General features: G+C 35.2%; 1 protein-coding gene across 3 annotated transcripts in view; it reads right to left on the minus strand.

Annotated features, from left to right (window-relative positions):
• LOC138711163 (uncharacterized) overlaps positions 1–19,599 on the minus strand; it is a 1,508,851-nt gene that overhangs the window by 587,507 nt on the left and 901,745 nt on the right. Inside the window, exon 1 of one of the 3 annotated variants that reach the window (XM_069842517.1) lies at positions 13,757–13,979. The exons of the other annotated variants lie outside the window; for them this stretch is intronic. The gene's annotated coding sequence lies outside the window, so the exon portion shown is untranslated. Of the gene's footprint in view, positions 1–13,756; positions 13,980–19,599 lie in introns of those variants that run through there. 3 annotated transcript variants of the gene reach the window in all.

The following is a 19,599-nucleotide window of genomic DNA, read 5'->3' on the forward strand; positions in this document are numbered from 1 at the left end:
TTTCTGTGTTTGTATGAAGTAATATCGGAAGCTAAATTAACCGATTTGTACAATTAATTATTAATTCACCATTGGAAAGTGTAGTTTCTCTAGATGGACATAATGCTATAATGTTATTACAGTATCTTCTGAGTGAATCGAGGGAGGACAGGTAAGATTAAAATAGCTTCAAATATGCAGAGAAAACTTGATAGGCTATTCTGTACATTCGTTTCCTGTATTTCCTAAAATAATTTTTATGACCAAATGAGTGGTTTCTGGATCAAAATTATCGCATTTTAATTTCTTTAATACAATTTAAATTAAGTAACACAATAAACGATCTATCCTTCTATCAAACACGAATGTTCCCTGGATCAAATGTCCTATTTTAATTATGTAATTACTTTATATTTATTTCTAACGGGTGCAGCGGAGCGTACGGGTACGACTAGTAAATAAATAAATAAATAAATAAATAAATAAATAAATAAATAAATGTTAAACAATGTGTGATGAAGTAAATTACTACGAAATACAGTATATAGGTCAATAACTGCATATTTGAAGCAAAGAGGCATGAAAGAAACGAGATACGATGTTCGGTTGGTACCTTCCTGCAGGTAAACATAGACCAGGAACAAAAAAGTAGAAAAGTATAAACGTCGACAGTAAAAATGAAGTTATGTGCGACACACTAACACAATCAATTTTAGCCTCTGTCCGAACCGGTTTAGGCTTGTGAAATGTCCCTCAACAACCACCACCCACATGCAACCTCAAAATCCACTGGTCGCACCACATATAAACACTACTGCGGTCACGTGATTTGCATCCATCTGTCCAACCCAGATGACAGGGATGAAACAAGCTGGTCGCCAAGTCCAGCGAGAAGGAGGGCACCGTAGGGGACATGGGGATATACGGATCTTTATTAAGCCACACAAGTTAAAATAAGCCATAAATTCTGTGGAATATTGGGGGGGGGGCAGAATTCTGCACAAGTGTCCGAGAGAACTTTAATTGACATTTCTCAAAAATGTTCTTACATGTTTTGCAGAAAATACCAGTCTGATTTTTCATCCATGGAAATTGCTAGAGGGATACAAGGACTACATTTTTACAAAAATATGGCCAAAATATGTTTCGGTTTTTGTACGAAAATATTCCTTGGGAACTTGTGTCTCTACGTCTTCTTTGAGCTTCAGGAGCGATTTGTATACAGGTCTGCTCCATATGTCAGTATAGTAGGCCAGTGTTCCGCAACCGGTGTGCCTCCACAAGGTGAAAGGCGTGACGCGAACTTTTACCTAATAGTAGACTTCGTTGAATTGCCACACGCAGCATGCAATCAGGTTGCCGATGTACGGTAGTATAGAAGAGGTGAGCGACCTTCCGGTCTCGTAGTATAAGCAGTCCATGTTAAAGAGTTGTGACCGGTCGAAATAGATAGAGCAGCTACAGCTAATGTATACCTATGTAAGCACTTGTTTTTGCATTACTGTGGTTGAAACAGTCAAAGCTTAACATTTGTTCAGTGCAGACAAAAATTCAATCAAACATGCCACAATGAGAGTGTTGCTGTTCCAAATAATATTTTCTCCTGGAATACCCTTACCCCCACAGCCAGTCTTGACCCGTTGGAAAACGTGTTTGGATGCTGTTAATTATTATGCAGAACATTAAGGCAAAATAATGGAGGTAATTGATGCATTGGATAGCGCAGACAGTTCCGCTGTTGCAGCTGTAAAATCATTGCCTTCTGAACAGCTATTGGAAGATATCCTGTTCATTGATTCTAATTTTAAAATCGTGTCCAAAAGCATCACCCTGTTAAAATCGTCTAAACTACAACTCTCAGAAGCCCTTAATATAGTGGGTAAAGTATCACAAACCGTTATCCAAAATAACAACTCACTAATTTCAGAAAAAGTGGAATGTAAGTTGAGAAACATTATTGCTAAAAAGTCTGCCTATTCACAGCTTCGTATTATAAATGATATGGTCACGACAAGACGTCTGAAGTTGGTGTACTAAAAAGTAGTGACTTTCCGTTCTTCAATTATGCACCTATTACATCGTGTGATGTTAAAAGTACATTTTCCCAATATAAAAACTGTTTAAGTGACCATCGGAGGAGATTACTTTGCAGTCGCTCAAAATGTACGTAACTCTTATCTGCAATGCACATATTTAAGGATGATGTGAGTATATTACATTAAATTTTAAGAGTTAATATATCTCACTATGAAATAATTGTGTATTTACATGTTTAGACATTTCCTAATTCAATGATCATTCATTATATTTCTCGAATGCAGGATACAGGTTTTATTGTAACCGCAGTATACTGCTCAGTATTTACATCAGAGGCATACTCTATCCGTTGCACGTCCCCTTCTCATACAGTCTATACCGCGTGCGTAGTAAACTTTACGATTCTCGTGGCAATTGCACGAAGTCTACCTATTATTGTAAGAAAATAATAAACTTAATTAAAATTAAACTAAAATTAAATTTCTCTCTCTACTGACACAATTAGCCGCCGAGTTAGTGACATGTCCATTATGAAGGAGAATTTAATTTAATAGTCTGACCCAATATTTTGGGTTTGCCCTGCGACATAGAATAGCTCACAATAAAATTTAAAATGAAAAATTATATAAACAAAAGTGAATAAGACATAAGAAAAAAACTAGAACCAAGTGTAATTTAAATTGAATGTACACCAATAAAGATACTGACGAAATATCGCTAGAGAAAATTTTATAATGGTGGTGACGATGGCATCTTGAAGATCTCTCGTCAGCCTGTATTTTTCCCTCCACTTTACAAAGGCTTTCGGGATGGTCCCTCTCGCTCCGAAGAAGAGACCGGTAACTGTGATTTTTTCTATGTTGTATTTCGCCGATAGGTACTGAATCGTGGGCTCGTAGATTTTCTTTTTCTCTTCGTTCACTTCAGATGGTTGAGTGGCTTAGATTTCAAACCTGATGGTAGGATCAATTATTTCGGCTGTCTGTTTATTCCTATTTATAGCTATGATATCGATCCTACGATTGCTTCCACCATCAGCAATACAATGAACTTCCTCGTGAACGTCTAGATTCTTGGATCGAAGTGCATCTGCGATCATAGAACGTATGGTGTTGTGACGTTTTATTCTGGGCAACTCCAGGAAGTTCTCACTTCAGATCGACGAGTCCACCGATATTAGCGGTCATGCATGACTTCTTTCCTACATTCGATACATTCATGGGGATGTAATTGCATTTCTTTGTGCAAAGAAATGCCCAAGCGAGCAACCGGTGAAGAAATATTTCGCACAACTAATGAATATGTGGTCCGTAATTAATTAACAACGGAGGATTGCGTTAGCTTTTTACAGATGGAGCCGCTTCTATGACAGGATTCGTGGCTAAAGTACGTGAAGTATATCCTAACATATGGAGCGACCATTATCTCATTCACCGCTAAGCCATTGTTGCTGAGTCTTTGCCAGCTCCTCTGAAAATTGTGATGTACGAAGTTGTAAAAGTTAATATACACTCAGGGACAAAAAAAACCGGACACTTTAATATTTCCTGGTATTTTGCAAAACATTATCTTCTCATACAATATTATGGTAGCCATCTGTTATTATGGAGACGTGTATACATTGTTGATTGTTTTTTGTTTTATAAACAAGCCATTACAACCAAATATTCCAATTTTGCTTTCGGAGTCTCACCTATAACAATTTTGTCTCAACCATTTTGTGCTTCATTATCGTTATCATTCGTTATTTCTTAATTTTTACATTTTCTGAGTTTAAGTGGGGTTGTAACATTTGTCTTAAAACAAGATGCGACCTGAAGATGTGGCTCGAGCTGTAGCCCTTTACGATGATGGACGCAGTGTACGTTACATTGCAAATGTTATGAATATGGCTAGAAGCACAACCCATGATGCCATAAAACGGTATAGAGAGACCCTAGAATATACCAAAAGACCAGGTTCGGGTCGTCCAAGAGCTACAAATCCAAATGAAGACAGGTATATGGTGTTGAGAGTTCTTAGGGAGCGCAACCTGCCGGCTACTAGTGTAGCCCAGCAATTTGTTAACATGCATGGACGCCCAATTTCGGCCAAAACAGTTAGAAGGAGGTTGAAAGCAAGTGGACTGATATCAAGTAAACCTGCAACTGGTCCCAGACTTCTCAGGATGCATCGAGTTGAACGACTGCGTTTTGCAAATGATCACAGAGATTGGAGAAATGGACAGTGGAGCTGTGTTCTGTTTACCGATGAGTCCCGTTTCAATCTGTGCTCACCTGATGGACGTGAAAGAGTTTGGAGAAGGAAGGGAGAACGATTTTCACAGTGTTGCATTTCCGAAAATGTGCCGTATGGAGGTGATGGAGTGATGGTTTGGGCAGGAGTGTGTACGGATACATGTACAGAGTTGGTTTTTGTTGAAAATGGAAGACTAACAGCTGATAGGTATATAAATGAATGTTTGGCTGATCATGTTGTGCCATTTGGCCAATTTGTAGGCGATAATTTTGTTTTAATGCATGATAATGCACGGCCGCATATTGCCCATGCGGTCGGAGATTATCTCCAAGAAGTGGGAATCCATATTCTTCCATGGCCAGCAAGGAGTCCAGACATGAACCCAATTGAACACATGTGGGTCATGCTGGGACGGCGTGTTAAGAATAGACGACCGAGACCAGAATCGTTACAAGAGTTGAGGCGAGCACTTGGCGAAGAATGGGAACTTATTCCTCAAGAAGACATTGCTAACCAAATTGAGAGCATGCCAAGACGTATGGATGCAGTTATTCAAGTCAGAGGGGGTAATACCCGTCACTAAAAATAATTTTTTAATGTTTAAGGCACCATAAAATGAAAAAACAGTTACACCAAACGATGCCATAGTTATGCAAATGTAATCTTTCAGGTAAAGCTCCCTGTAAAGCAGATTTGAATAATTTCAAGGGAAAAATTGTTCCGGGATCGATACCCGGCCCCGGAACAATTTTTCCCTTGAAATTATTCGATGCCAAAGTTATACGCCCTTTGTAATTTTTTGTAAATTTTCTCATCAGAGATTTTTTTCTTTTCAAATGTTGTGGTATAAGGTGCTAAATGAAACATTATTTTGTTTAAATGGGTTTTGTTTCATTTTGAAATAATTGGCAACAAAATACAAGCAAGTATAGAAGTGTCCGGTTTTTTTTTTGTCTCTGAGTGTATTATTGTCATTTTCAACTACATATATGTGTGAACTGGGCTTCTCGACGTTAACTGAAATTAAAACATTAAGGAGGGAGAGACTCAAATCCATCGATGAAGAAATTAGGCTTGCACTGTCAACAATTCCGACGCGGTGCAATATTTTTGAGGGGACTTAACATTTTGGTGTGCCGTGTTGAGTCTAGGCCTGTCTAGGGTGTGCCGTGAGTAAAAAAAGGTTGCGGAACACTGTTGTAGGCCTGTCTCTTTTCACAAGTTCGTTCTCTTCTCAAAACTACATTTCTGATGTTCAAGAGGCTGCACGAGCAGGCAGTTGTCGCCAAATTCAATTAAAATATTCGTACGTGTCCATTAGAGATGAACAAAGATCGAGAAAGCAAGAATAACAGCGCCCGCAAAGCCGAAAACCCGCACGACAATGTTGTATACGTCGCTTCCCTGACGTAAAGACTGTTTCGAGACGCCGGGATTGATCACTCCCGAAGTCCCGAACGTCAAGCAGCCTTGAATCGTCACAGTTGTTTATACCTGACTGAACTTTAATCTACTTTGGCAACTGTTATATATGTATGAACAATCAAGTAGCCTATTTAAAACATCATCTCTACCTCTCAGTGTATAATAATCCATTCCCAAATCTTTATTTAATTACTAGGCCCTTATTAAAAGGCTACGAATTTTCTTTTCATATGTTTGAGATCAAATGTGCAATCTCAAGTAAAAAGATATTAACGTTATGTTTTATATTTCTTAGAAATGCAAATTTATTTGAGAATTGTTTTCTTTTCTCTATTTATAGAACTACAGGTAATAGGCCTATCATATAATAGAACCAGAACATTTTGATAACTAAGATACTGTTCTGTTTTGTCTTTTTGTCTCATTTAAACATTTATAATGTTATTTATTTCAATTATGTATGTTATTCAAAGTTACGAAATCTTTCCACGCCAACCAAATGCTATTTCGAGAATGACGAGACGAGACTCGAAAGACAAATGCAACGAACACAACGAGCGAGAGCGGCAGTTAGTTTTGTTCATCCCTAGTATACGGAGACTAAAAGAAATTTGGAACTCAATAAACGGTTCAGGCATCACATAATAATTTTTAGTCGCCATGGTTACATGCTGCTTCGTATTTGCCCCCCTCCCCACCTGATTTTTAAACGAATTAAGATACTTTAGATTTGATATTTGAATTAACAAATGAAAAAAAAAACATAAATGTCAGCACAAACTTAAAATAAAACAAATTATGGGTACATGCTTTAAGAGTCTCTATAAGCTATACATTACAATGAATGAATGTAAAGATTTCGAGATATGATCTATATTCCATGTAGAATCAATGTAGTGTTCAAGTATGCTATCAGAACCTGATGACAAGCTCGAAAACGTTGTCCAAAGACAATATAAAATTGTATTAAAGATAAGTTATTGACGGAAATAAAGGCTTTTCTATAGCACAACACAAAAATTCAATTTCCATTATTCTAAGTTCTACGGTGCGAGAATCTGTGACAACTCAGTTAGGTTAGGTTAGGTTAGTCTTTCCGTATGCCTTGCATATTATATGAATCTATGGAAGATTAGGTTAGATTAGTGGTCGGTTTCACCAAACTTCGTTATCATTATAACGTCTCGTTAAATAATTTAATGACACGTTAGTCAGTTTTTGTGTTTCACCAAGTATCATTATTGCTAACGCATCTTTAAATTCATCGTTAATTTATTAGGACCCATTCGTCGCGTTAAAACAGTAACGGTGCGTTAAGAAGTCAACAACATGGCGGACGTAATTATTCGTTGATGAAGTTCTTTATTTAGAACTTCAACATAACGACGAACTTATATGTTGTAATAACACTCGGAATAATCATTTTGAAGATTTAAGTGATAAAGAACTCCACGAAAGCTACATATTAAGGAAATAAGTAGTAAGAATGATTCCAGAAGAAACTGAATACCGGTATACTGTATAGGTTAGAATACGACAGATAGAAATCACCCACTTAACGCCTCTTCAACAGATTCTTCTCGATTTAAGATAACGTTGAGGGAAGTTTTGAAATGGTAATTGATTATATGAACGGGGTATCAAAAGCTGTATTGTCTAGATATGTGAATAAAGTATCAGACGTACTATCAACATTACAATAGTCATTATTTCTAGCCCTAATAAAGGCCTAATAAGCTTATAGCTAAATTTTATGTTGTCATAGACATCATAGATTGTGTACATGTTCCAATCGTATATCCTGGCAGAAATATAGCCAAAAGATTCTGCAATAGAAGATCCTATTTTTCCTTCAATATTCAAACAATTTCATAGGCCTATGTAACGCTCCGTATAGAAAAATTGTGGCTAAACTAGCGCTGAGGTAGTTTCCTTCGTACTCTGCTTATACACCTTGCACATACGAATCTGTGACAGGTTACGTTTGATTAGTTTAGGTTTTTGTTATGCCTTCCATATACGATCAACTGCATTAACACAAAAAAATCCCTTATAAATTCAACGATTTTCACTTCTGAAACCAGCAGAACTACCTCAGCGCTAGTTTATTGAAATTGTAATAGGTTAGAATACGACAGATAGGAATCACCCACTTAACGCCTCTCCAACAGATTCTTCTCGGTTTAAGATAATGTTACGGTCTACACGGATAGCACAACATTCCAAAGGAGGGTGCTTTTTAAATAGAAAGAGTGCAAAGAGATTTTCTTTTAGGAGACAATGGATACCCCTTAAAATCCAAATTAATGACACCTGTCCTGAATCCTGCCACACAAGCATGGCAAAATTGTTACAGGGTACTAATAAATCTGCATGAAATACAGTGGAAAAGTAGTATGCAATTTATGGAAGAGGCGATTTCCCGTCCTAAATTTAGGCCTAATATAACTGCTTAGAATGCTTTGTGTGGCATCAGTTTTGAAGCTGTCGATCTTATAGTCCGCTAAATTTTCTTAGATTTCCTTTAGAAGTTACAATGTAACTGCTCTACATTCCTATTATTTACATTTGGAAGCAGCTGTCTTTTTTTTTTTAATTGCGGTATGACAACATACTGTATTTAGGAAGATGTTCTTAAAATTACTGCCGCTTACCCGTTTGCCTATGATTGTTTCCTCATGCCAAACAAAGTCAGCCATGATCATATGTAACCAATGAAATTCGCGATTTCGAAGCCATGGTCGTATGAAAAACAAAACATGCAAGATACAAGTACAAAATCCCCTCGTTAGTAAACGCCTGTTAATTTTAAAGATACGAGGCTTGGCGAAACAGTCAACTTTTAAAGATCCCGTTAAAATTAAACGATCCATTTGTTGACAAGTCGTTTGTGCTGATTTAAAGAAGCTTGGTGAAACCGGCCATAGGTGTTTAGTATACCTAGGATGTACGAATCTGTGAAGGTTACGTTAGATTAGGTTAGTTTAGACTTTTTGTGTGTCTTGCATACAATAAGTCAAGTAAAATGCCGTTCATTTTGAAGTGTACTATCTCTCTATTTCATGTATTAAATAATTACTTTTAAGTTACGTACACCGATCATTTATTTCCAATTTCAGGTATTTTTGGTATGTTTTCAAGTCAACTGACGTCCTGTATGAATTCTTCACATTCAAAACTACCTTCCCTCTGAAAATTAGACAATTTTTCCACTTTTTTCGTCAAAAAATCTTCAGAGTTGAGTGCTATAGAAACCGCGAAATAAATTCTTATAACTAAAATGTGATTCCCAATTTTACCTATTATTTTGTAGGTAATGTATGATTGGTTCAATTTGTAGTTCCTTCATAATGACACAATTTCTCATGTAATCCAGTTTTGTGTACGTCTCATACAGGCCCATTTAATTTATCCCGCGCTTATTCTCTGTACTACTTTATATGAAACATCAAAATTCTAGTCACTTTCTACCGACTAAAACACATTTGGACAAGTTAAAAGTAACCATAAGTGCTCTCAGCTGTCTGTATTCTGTTAAAGTGATTTCTAGTCATTCGAAAATCATCTTGTATTCAAAGCTTATTTATAATGTACGTAGTTCTGAGTTGTGCTCAATTCAAATCATCCCTATTTAGCTACGTACAATCCAGGTCTTACTGTATATTATTCATAGACTGAAAACTGTATTTGAATGGTCAAGTAACTCAATTCTGAATTAAATTTAACAGACGAAGCATTGGGCCGATTAACGGTCTATGTTACAATCTGCTAACTGTGCAGGAAGAACAAAAATGTTACATCGTAATTCCGCTCGTAAATTTACTATCGGACGGGCAACACAGAGCGTTATTCCATCAATATGTTTTATATACTAAGCGAAGTATACGATTGTATGTTATTGAAAGTCGTATTACACATCATAGAAGTTTGTAACATTTTTAACTCCACAGAAATGCTACTGAGGAATACAGACAATAAATAATTTTATACAATCAGAATATTATGAAATAAATTACAAGAAATCAATAAAAAAATTAAATTATGAACAAAATTATTATGACATTTATTCTTAAATGCTATATATTAATATGAATTAACACCATGTAATTTATTAAAGTTACACTCAATGTTATATTATGAACTAGCCGTACCCGTGCGCTCCGCTGCACCCGTTAGAAATAAATATAAAGTAATTACATAATTAAAATAGGACATTTGATCCAAGGAACATTCGTGTTTGATAGAAGGATAAATCGTTTAATATGTTATTTAATTTAAATTGCATCCAAATAATTAAAATGCGATCATTTTGGTCCAGAGAACACTCATTGGTGCAATGACAATTCCTTTAACATGTTTCTAATTTTTATTACATGCAACCATAGTTTAATGAACATTGACATCATTTAGATTTAATGTGTATATTTTATTTTACTTGTTATAGGTTTCCACTGAATTATGGTAATAACTTAATTTTAATCCTTGTTTTCTACGTATTCAGTAAATGGCGTTTGGCCCACTATGGTTATGAACCCTTCAAATAACTTAAATTATATTATATAATATGACATTACATATATTATATTATATTACATTATATTATATCAGAAGTTACTGTAATAACATTATAGCATTATGTCCATCTAGAGAAACTACACTTTCCAATGGTGAAATAATAATTAATTATACAAATCGGTTAATTTAGCTTCCGATATTAGGCCTACTTCATACAAACACAGAATCATTCTATGCAGGCTATCTTTCATAGCTTTCGATTGTTGCTGTCCAAGGCCCCTTATAGACGAAGTCATTTGTTTTTTATTTCATTATACGGCCTTAGATGGCAGTTATTTTAATTTTAAAACTCATTTATCTCATTAAATATCAGTCCTATCTAAATTTTTCAAGGAATAAAACTTATCGCATATTATTTTTAAAGAAACTTTTGTTATGTAACATTTTTCACAAAAATCAATAATGAGCGATATTTCGATTTATTTAATTAAGGCCCCCTTATAACCCCCCTTTTAAATAATGTATTTTGAATGCCATATAGCCTAAAATCTAAGTTACAACGAACATAATTTATATTCCAATTTTCATCGAAATCCGTTCATCCATTATCGCGTGAAAAGGTAACAAACATACAGACAGACATACAAACAAAAATTAAAAAAAAAGCGATTTTCGGTTTCAGGGTAGTTAATTATATATGTTAGGACCAATTATTTTTGGAAAATCGAAAATTACCAGAAAAATTTCGGTTACACATTTATTATTAGTATAGATAAACATACAATATTGATCCAATAATAGCACTATTATTAGAAAATAACTGCAGTATTGAGATATAGGGACACCATTAAATTAACCAAAGTTGTAAAAATAACAAATGAATAGAGAAAATTAAATATTACAGTTGAGAAATTGTTGTGGGTTTGAATTTGAACCCCTGTCCCGAATATTCAGTATCCATCCCAACAGGTGGTTTATCTGATAAGTATAAATTTTATTAATAATGATAGAAAAAAACAATAATGAAGACAAAAACAATCAGTTTTTAATGCTGACTGTAAGAGAGTAATACATTTTAAACAGCTCCTTTCTGACATCAAGATCAAGCTGTGTTCACATCTTACAAGAATTTCCACAAATCTGTTCCTGAAACGAAATACCTTGATATTATTTTAAGATAACTATAGTGGCAAAACACAACATAGACAAACTAACACTAGGTAAAGTGTAAATTAAAATACAACTAATAAAATACTGCAAAAATAAGACAGGAACTTACATTACTTGGGGGAGCTTTCGTACTAACTTCGACTTCGTCTTCCTTGTTGTATACTCAAGACCACTATCTCACAGCGAATTTCGTAACACATCTTTCCACTTATTAATATTAATTTGTCTGGATCTTTTTTGTTTTAGATGTATTTAGCCGGTCAATATCTACCGCAGAAATCGTTACAATCTTGCAGTCATCCATTTTACTAATAGATCGTGCGAAACCTGATACGCAGAGTTCAAGTACCCAGTGTTCGTAAAGAGAACGAACTCCCGTGCAGTAACTGCCGATACGATGTAAACAACTGGATACGCTAGAAGTGACTAGTGACATAGACCGATGTTTCAACCAAGAAATTCATGGTTGTATCTCGTGTAGAAGCGCCTCTGATACAGATATTGAAAAACAATAATGAGACCGGGAAATCAAAATCTCCCTAACTCCAATAAACCAAATTTTACAGGAGAGAGCAAAAACTTATTATTTCTCTTACTAACTTTAAATATCATACATTTATCTATTAATATTGTGTAAAATTACATTCTTTATTAATTAAATACTTCAAAAGCTAAATTTTTACATTACCTTACGCTACAATTTGAAATAAACACTGCTGGAGTTAGTGGTTTTCTGACTTCCACAGTGTACGAATTAAGAAAAGTGAATAAATATGAGCCATGTGAAGAAAAAAAGATAAGTATATCATAATTCCCTTATGAAAAATTAGAATATACAAGAAAATGGAAGTATATTATTAATATTAACATTGCTACATTTTTTTTTTAAATTTCAAATATATGAGACAGAAAATCACAAATTATCATAACGCACAAACAATATTAAAATGTTAACACAGTCCCATTCATGTTTTTTTTCTCTCATTCTAATGTTCTTATTGTGTATCTAGATTCTAGATTATTACTGTCCGCAAAGAGAGTTTGGTAATTCATCCTACTTTCCTCAGAAATAAACTGCATTAAAGTTTGCAAGTCCTTTTGCTTTCTTCTTTCAATGGCAATGCTGAATTGTACTTTAGTTGACTGGGGAATGACGCATCTGTATTGGGTTTCTGGAAGTTAATCGGCTCGATATTGTGCCTTTAATAGTCTTACTCACATGGATTTCATAGATTTTCGTGACATTCTGAATACCGTATCGTATCACTTTACTCAGCTAGTTGAGCGATAGTGTTGCCACCTACCGGGAAATTAAGCTTGGAAAGCAAAAACTCTGTTATACCATGGAGTAAGAGGAGTTCTGACTTCCACGAGTTTTAAAACAGCCCCCAGAATGCAGATGAATGTCGATATTAGTGTATTCTTGCCTTCCACGCATGCGGGACAAACTAAAAAGCATCATCCAGCCCTTAATTCAATTTTGTCAAAAATTGTAATTCGTGGGTTTTTGATCTCCCTGTCTCATGTGGTAAGACTACTGGGTGTTCAGTTCAAAATGTGTCTTGGCTCGCTGTATGCCGTCATGTGGCTAGTTGATGAGCCTAGAGAATTCAATCTTCCTACACTTCCGCAAAGGTGTATTACCTAGGAGGCAGAGAAGATGGCTAGCAAGTACGGCGTTCATTCTGAAGAGTACGTACCGATGCGTACGATAACGCCGGTAGTGGCAGGAATGTGAACTGTTTGGAAATACGTACTGTCGGGATATGGGGAGAGGGTTAAGACGATTACTTACGTATTTGTTGACATTAACTTCGACGGTCAACATGGACAAGGAGCATTTGATTTGTGTTGTGGAATGTTACCGTACGCAACCGATGATAACAAATACCCTGCGTACGACTTGCCGGCGCAAAACACAGTTCGAAAGAGGTTATGGTAGCTCACAGACCGTACAGACCGCCATCTGTTGCTACGACGTTCAAGTTATACCGTACACGTTCTCAAGTTCAGATTGAAGAACGCCTTAAATAATACGCAACTTCTCTAACATATCAGCTGAAACTCGCTTCAAATCGGTGACCCAACAACAGTGACGTCATGACACACTTTGAAATGAACATCCAGTATACAGAGCATTATTCCATTAAAAACTCGATTTTGAAAAATTTTAACCGTTGTTCGTTCCAACGTTTCAGTTTTTAACAGTTTAATAGGACCTGATATATATTAAATTTAGAAAAAGAAGAAGAAGAAGAAGAAGAAGAAAGTAATGAAAAAGTAAGAGATGAAGACGATGTAGCAGAATGTTTGAAATTGTGTAAAATTCAATTAAATCACACTGACTCAATCAAGAAACTTAATATAATAATGATCGCCGTGCAGTACTCACACACACAACTCTCCTCCACTTTGAGGGCTAGCCTCTTCTTTGATGTCCATCCCATACACTAAGTGCTTCTGCCCTGGAGACGTTAAGATAAACTTTGTGCCCGGCTGTACAGATCTGCTGGTCGCCGCTAACAGTTTTAATATTCATGCTCCCTTTGCGGATGGATTATGATGCAAAACGGTCAGTGGAGTTAGCCTCAAGCAGTCCCGTGATGAGGCCCTAAGGTAGAGGAGCAAGGAACAGCTAACTAGCTCAACTAAGCTACAGTACAGTCAACTAATGGCCGCCCCCCCCCCGCCTGCTTCCCCACCTCTTCCACCGGCAAAATTATCTACTAATGCCGCCGTAGCTGTGTACTGTATAGTCCAAGGATCTAAACAAGATAGCCCGCAAGGTGACTGCTGTGCTTCTAGAAACGCAGTCCGCGTGAGGCGCAAGATTTCTAGTTCGAGCTAGAAGTAGCGAATTGGGTAGTCTTTATTCTTGTTTCTCTATCAATCTTTCCAGTTATAAGCTTACGAATTTCCGCGCTGCCTCTATTCTCGTTTCTCTCCCAATATTTTAAGTTATAAGCTTATGAATTTTTTGGCTGCCTCTATTGTTGTTTCTTTAACTTTATCAATCTTTTCAGTTATAAGCTTATGCATTTTTTGGCTACCTCTATTGTTGTTTCTTTGACTCTATCAATCTTTTCAGTTATAAGCTTATGAATTTTTTGGCTGCCTCTATTGTTGTTTCTTAACTCTATCAATATTTTTTAGTTAAAAGCTTACGAATTTTTTCGCTGCCTCTATTGTTGTTTCGTTAATTCTAACAGTATTTTCAGTTATAAGCTAACGAAATTTTTGGGCTGCATTTATTCTTGTTTTTCTACCAATCTTTTCAGTTATAAGCTTACGAATTTTTTGGCTGCCTCTATTGTTGTTTCTTTAACTCTACCAATCTTTTCAGTTATAAGCTTATGAATTTTTTGGCTGCCTCTATTGTTGTTTCTTTAACTCTATCAATCTTTTCAGTTATAAGCTTATGAATTTTTTGGCTGCCTCTATTGTTGTTTCTTTAACTCTATCAATCTTTTCAGTTATAAGCTTATGCATTTTTTGGCTGCCTCTATTGTTGTTTCTTTAACTCTATCAATCTTTTCAGTTATAAGCTTATGCATTTTTTGGCTGCCTCTATTGTTGTTTCTTAACTCTATCAATCTTTTTTAGTTAAAAGCTTACGGATTTTTTGGGCTGCCTCTATTGTTGTTTCGTTAATTCTAACAGTATTTTCAGTTATAAGCTAACGAAATTTTTGGACTGCATTTATTCTTGTTTTTCTACCAATCTTTTCAGTTATAAGCTTACGAATTTTTTGGCTGCCTCTATTGTTGTTTCTTTAACTCTATCAATCTTTTCAGTTATAAGCTTATGAATTTTTTGGCTGCCTCTATTGTTGTTTCTTTAACTCTATCAATCTTTTCAGTTATAAGCTTATGCATTTTTTGGCTGCCTCTATTGTTGTTTCTTAACTCTATCAATCTTTTTTAGTTAAAAGCTTACGGATTTTTTGGGCTGCCTCTATTGTTGTTTCGTTAATTCTAACAGTATTTTCAGTTATAAGCTAACGAAGTTTTTGGACTGCATTTATTCTTGTTTTTCTACCAATCTTTTCAGTTATAAGCTTACGAATTTTTTGGGCTGCCTCTATTGTTGTTTCTTTAACTCTATCAATCTTTTCAGTTATAAGCTTATGCATTTTTTGGCTGCCTCTATTGTTGTTTCTTAACTCTATCAATCTTTTTTAGTTAAAAGCTTACGGATTTTTTGGGCTGCCTCTATTGTTGTTTCGTTAATTCGATCAGTAATTTCAGTTATAAGCTAACGACGTTTTCGGGCTGCATTCTTGTTTTTCTACCAATCTTTTCAGTTATAATCTTACAAATTTTTTGGCTGCCTCCATTCTCGTTCCTCTTCCAATCTTTTCAGTTATAAGCTTACGAATTTTTTGGCTGCCTCTAATTTTGTTTCTTTAACTTTATCAACCTTTTCAGTTAAAAGCTTACGAATTTTTGGGTTACCTCTATTGTTGTTTCGTTAACTTTATCAATCTTTTCAGTTATAAGCTTACGAATTTTTTGGCTGCCTCTATAGTTGTTTCGTTAATTCGATCAGTAATTTCAGTTATAAGCTAACGACGTTTTCGGGCTGCATTCTTGTTTTTCTACCAATCTTTTCAGTTATAATCTTACAAATTTTTTAGCTGCCTCCATTCTCGTTCCTCTTCCAATCTTTTCAGTTATAAGCTTACGAATTTTTTGGCTGCCTCTAATTTTGTTTCTTTAACTTTATCAACCTTTTCAGTTAAAAGCTTACGAATTTTTGGGTTACCTCTATTGTTGTTTCGTTAACTTTATCAATCTTTTCAGTTATAAGCTTACGAATTTTTTGGCTGCCTCTATTGTTGTTCCTTTAACTCTATCAATCTTTTTAGTTAAAAGCCTCTATTGTTGTTTCGTTAATTCTATCAGTATTTTCAGTTATAAGGTAACGAAGTTTTTGGGCTGCATTTATTCTTGTTTTTCTACCAATCTTTTCAGTTATAAGCTTACGAATTTTTTGGCTGCCTCTATTGTTGTTTCTTTAACTCCATCAATCTTTTTAGTTAAATGCTTACGAATTTTTGGGCTTCCTCTATTCTTGTACCTCTACAGTCTTTTCAATTATAAGCTTACGAATTTTTGGACTGCCTGTATTCTTGTTTCTCTAGCAATCTTTTCAGTTACAAGCTAACGAAGCTTATGGGCTGCCTCTATTTCTCTTTCTCTACCAGTCGTTTCAGCTATATGCTTACGAATTTTTGGGCTGTCTATATTCTTCTTTCTCTACCAGTCTTCTAAGTTATAAGATTACGAATTTTTGGGCTGCCTCTATTCTTGTTTCTCTACCAATCTTTTCAGTTAAAAGCTTACGAATTTTTAGGCTGCCTCTATTCTCGTTCATCTTCCAGTCTTTCCTATTATAAGCTTACGAATTGTTTGGGCTGCATTTCTTCTTGTTTCTCTACCAATCTTTTCAGTTAAAGCATACGAAGTTTTGGGATGCTCCTATTCTTGTTCTCTACCAATCTTTTCAGTTATAAGCTTACGAATTTTTAAGCTGCCTCTATTCTCGTTCCTCTTCCAATCTTTTCTATTATAAGCTTACGAATTGTTTGGGCTGCATTTCTTCTTGTTTCTCTACCAATCTTTTCAGTTAAAGCATACGAAGTTTTGGGATGCTCCTATTCTTGTTCTCTACCAATCTTTTCAGTTATAAGCTTACGAATTTTTAAGCTGCCTTTATTCTCGTTCCTCTTCCAATCTTTCCTATTATAAGCTTACGAATTGTTTGGGCTGCATTTCTTCTTGTTTCTCTACCAATCTTTTCAGTTAAAGCATACGAAGTTTTGGGATGCTCCTATTCTTGTTCTCTACCAATCTTTTCAGTTATAAGCTTACGAATTTTTAAGCTGCCTCTATTCTCGTTCCTCTTCCAATCTTTTCTATTATAAGCTTACGAAATTTTTGCGATGCCTCTACTCTTGTTTCTCTATCAATCTTTTCAGTCATAAGCTTACGAATTTTTTGGTCTGCATTTATTCTTGTTTCTCTATCAATCTTTTCAATTAAAGCTTACGAATTTTTGAGCTGCCTCTATTCTCATTTCTCTTCCAATCTTTTTCAGTTATAAGCTTACGAATTCTTGGGCTCATTCTATTCCTGTTTCTCTACCGTTTTTTCAGTTATAGACTTGCGAATTTTTGGGCTGCTCTGACGTTCATACTCGTGCAACAGGCTACTGTAAACACAACTTATGGATGTTTTTTTTAAATGCAGCAATAATAAATTATAAATGAAATTGATATTACACCGCTCTCTTAAATACTCAGCATATTGGGAACTAAATAAACTGCTTTCCCAAAATACGCTATGAAATGTTTCATATAAAACTATTTTTATCTCGAAAAGGAAGCAAAAACAGACAAAACTGTATTAAGCTCCTGAAAGCATAACTCCCTGAAATTAATGACATTACTTACGGTTCACTCTATACAGCTCGATTCAGCGTTAATGGCCCCTGTCCTTGGTTGTTTGGCTAGTGAGCGAGCTGTGTGTTGCGTCATAAGAAAGAAATTTAATCACAAATGTGCATAGGAGGGGAAGAGGGAAGAGACGGAATGAAAATATCTATGCTCGAAACTGAGGGACACTCATGTCAAGAAAATATGTCATCATGACATTGTTTAGTCAACAAACGTAGTGGTTAGTAACGGGACGTGTGGAAGAATATTGTGTTTTAAAAAGGAGTGTACCACGACATGATAAGAAGGAAGTGTTAGGTGTTTTGACTGCGCGGCCTGACCTGTGTGACCCAGCCCGCCAGCAGTGATGAGTAACTCGCTCATTTTTTGCAGCCTGAATCATGTACGGACTTTTTCTTCACAATTATATCAAGAATGAGTTGCTAGAATATAGCACGATCTTCGTGAACCACTCTCCATCAGGGTTGCCATATGTACGACTATATAGTTGTACGCATACGACTATTTTGACTAATTGTACGAGGTACGACTGAACACTCTATGTCGTACGCAATTTTCTACGACTATTTCACTGAAGGGAAAAAAAATATTTTGGAACTTATAATGTTGGTTTATTATTGAAATAAAATTGATGGTTAATTAGTCCCTTTTAGACAAGTTTTCTTCATTCAGTAAGTCCTTGTCTAATGTGAAAGAAACATGCTTTTGAGGGGAGGAAATGGTTTGAAACTCGATCTGGTAACTTGCCATGCAAGTCATAATTTGTCATCTTGAGCTCTAGGTTTTACGTGTACTGCGCGATTGTTTCAAAGTAATAGGCCTACATGTTTAATTTTATTAACTTCCTTGTTTGTTCGACAAAGCAAGTCTTTTATCAACAGTAATCTCACTAGACGTTTTGATTTATCTAGAGAAAATCAAAACTCGAGTGGGATTTAATTGACTATTACACGATTAGAAGAAAGTATATAAAAATTAGAAGTAACGAAGTACTCCAATACAATAAAATATTAATTGACTTACGAAAATACAACTGTCTTCAAATGTATTATTGTACCATCTCAACATTACAAATATTACGCTAGATGCATGCCAGATGGCAGTAGTGTCTTTATACAGACACTGTAATGATTACTATTCAATAAATCTTAATATTAAACAATCTCTGATACGTGACTATCCATAATATCATATAGCAGAAGTCCTTTTTATCCTCTCAGAGCAGAAGCTATAACATAACCTAACTAATATACACAAGTGTTAGAAAAGTTTTAATTAACGACGATGACATAAAAAATAAACATGAATAATTTTAAAAGGAATAATTATTGAATGTACAATTTTCAAATTTGAATGTGGTTGGTGGTTCAATTGATGATATATTGGACGTGTGCGTAATAGAAGTGGAACTCGTTGATTTAGGCCTACATGGTGTATTCAACTTATTCAGAATTTCCGAATGAATAATTTTAAAAGGAATAATTATTGAATGTACAATTTTCAGATTTGAATGTGGTTGGTGGTTCAATTGATGTTATATTGGACGTGAGCGTAATAGAAGTGGAACTCGTTGATTTAGGCCTACATGGTGTATTCAACTTATTCAGGATTTCCGAATGAATAATTTTAAAAGGAATAATCATTGAATGTACAATTTTCAAATTTGAATGTGGTTGGTGGTTCAATTGATGTTATATTGGACGTGTGCGTAATAGAAGTGGAACTCTTTGATTTAGGCCTACATGGTGTATTCAACTTATTCAGGATTTCCGAATGGT

This window comes from Periplaneta americana, chromosome 12 (genome assembly GCF_040183065.1).
Source record: "Periplaneta americana isolate PAMFEO1 chromosome 12, P.americana_PAMFEO1_priV1, whole genome shotgun sequence".
NCBI lineage: Eukaryota > Metazoa > Arthropoda > Insecta > Blattodea > Blattidae > Periplaneta > Periplaneta americana.